Source organism: Nannochloropsis gaditana, assembly GCF_000240725.1.
Source record: "Nannochloropsis gaditana CCMP526 unplaced genomic scaffold scaffold141, whole genome shotgun sequence".
Taxonomy (NCBI): Eukaryota; class Eustigmatophyceae; order Eustigmatales; family Monodopsidaceae; genus Microchloropsis; species Microchloropsis gaditana.
Genome location: NW_005803812.1, coordinates 33,357 through 35,543, shown reverse-complemented (window position 1 = coordinate 35,543; position 2,187 = coordinate 33,357).

Below are 2,187 nucleotides of genomic sequence, written 5' to 3'. Positions count from 1 at the left end.
GTGAGAAAAAGGGAAGGAAGAGGAAGGAAGAGTGAGGAGACATGAAGGATTAAAGAGGAAGCTATAGTGAGGAGAAGGGAAGGATTAAAGAGGAAGGTAGAGTGAGGAGGAAGGAAGGGAGGGTGTCTTCAAGGAGGTGAGATGATCGGAAGGTGGAAGGGTCAAGAATGAAGAGAGCAAGAGTGGTGTCAGTAACCGAGAGAGACGTATCGAGGCACAGATGGCAAGCGAAGGAGGTGGTTAGGAGGCAATAGTGTCTTCAGGTGTGTTTATACCCGAGTCCTGTCACCAGTCGTCAGCCTCGATACATCCACCAAAAGAAATTAAACGCCTGCCACGACCCGAGACCACGCGGTCATCACATCCTCCCGCTCGTTAACAATCTACGTCCATGTAATAAATTCAGAATTAAAAAAAATGTGTGTAGGACACGTGTGCCGGGTTCCTGTGCTGATTCTGCCCGCCCTCCACCCCCCCGCCTATGCCATCAATGCAGCACTTCGGACGACGCGACAGGAGTTTAAAAAAAAACCCACCTCGCGCCGCCAAAATGTGGTGCCTCCGTCATAGTATGCCTCCCGACGTGCCCGACGACGTGCGGAACCGACTGGTTCTGCGTTCGCTCTACTGAAGTGCATGTCCACGACAGCGCCTGAGAAAGGACAGAGCTTTACCCAACGACAGTAGAAAAACCTATGGAAAATGCTTGCGACCATGTCTCACACGCCTTTTTGCCGCAGTGATAACAAAGGCTGGAGCTGTGGGATTCGTCGGTGTTATCGTCATTCGCACACCGCGACATGACACAGCACTCGTACCTGCGCAGTGTTGACATCAGGCGTGTCAAATGGCGTGACCCTAAAAAACCAAGGTCACGACCCCTCCTTTAAGCTATCCTTAACAATAGGCCCATGAGTGTCAGATATGCCACGCCTGAATGCTCTCGGACCGCGGGGCACACCGCGGGAACCGCATGTCGACGTGCGAGATTCGATTGAAACATGTTGCTGATGCCATCCCACTACGGAGTGCAAAACAACGTCGGGAAAAACGATGTCGGCAGAATGAAGCTCCCCCGGCCCGACCATAGCGCACAAATCACGACCAACTTGCCCAGTCGACAAGAGTATCTATTGGACGATCGTGTGGACGCTAAGAGGGATCTTTTGCGCATGGTTTTGTCTTTTTCGTGTACGGGCTTCGGTCTTTGCGTTACGTTCCAACCGTCGCGCAAAGTACAGGAGCCACATATTAAACGCTCCTTAGAAGCCTTAAAAGTGTGACCGGCCTATGAAGTCAGCATTATACACGAGACTTTTAATATTCTTACCTATTACTCTATGTACTTGCGGTGTCCTTGTGGTGTTCCTCTATTGAAAAACACGCCTGGCTCGGATGGCGACTTTGCTACAGCGTTTCACGGCCATACTCCGAGTACCGAGTAATTCTTTATTTCTTGATTCTTAATAACAAAACACTGCGGTTGGGGGAACCCCCCGCCACCCTACCAGGCTACTGTGCGTGATTAATTCTGCGACACTGGGAGGGAGCGTGGTGGCATGATTGATCTATCAATTCAATGGATAGTAGGCCCTACCCCCTGGTCATATTTTATTACGTAGACACACTGCTATTTACCCTGTGTTCGATACCAACACAACCCCCCGCAACGCCTGGGAACGGGAGAATATTCACTGCCATAAATGCAGACTGGAGTGGAAGACTGTTGCTTGTACGGTGGACGTACCGTCACCTTTTTTGATGGACTAATTTTGTTGGTGCTCCTCCCTCCCTTCCCGTGTCTTCCTCCCTCCCACAGTGAAACATTCATTGACAGATCATGGCCAACCGCCCTCCCGGCCGCGCCCCTGGTGACACACACCGTTCAACTCCCGACCCGGAAAACAGTGTGGAGTTCTGTGTGAAGGTGAGGCGTCGAAGGGTCCTAGAGGAAGCCTGGCGTGGAAGGGGGATGGATTTTCCACAAGCCTCAGCGCGTTGTCGTTCTGATACCCCCCTTCACACGACTTTCATAAAATCTCGTAAAAAGGCAATCCAGGCATTCTAACAATGTGAACGAAAACTTTGGCTTGCTGTGCGGGTCGATGCGTGTCTTCCTAGTGCCTTTTTGGATCTTGTATCAGGCCTCACCTTCCCTCCCTCCCTCCCTCCCTTTCTCCCTCCCTC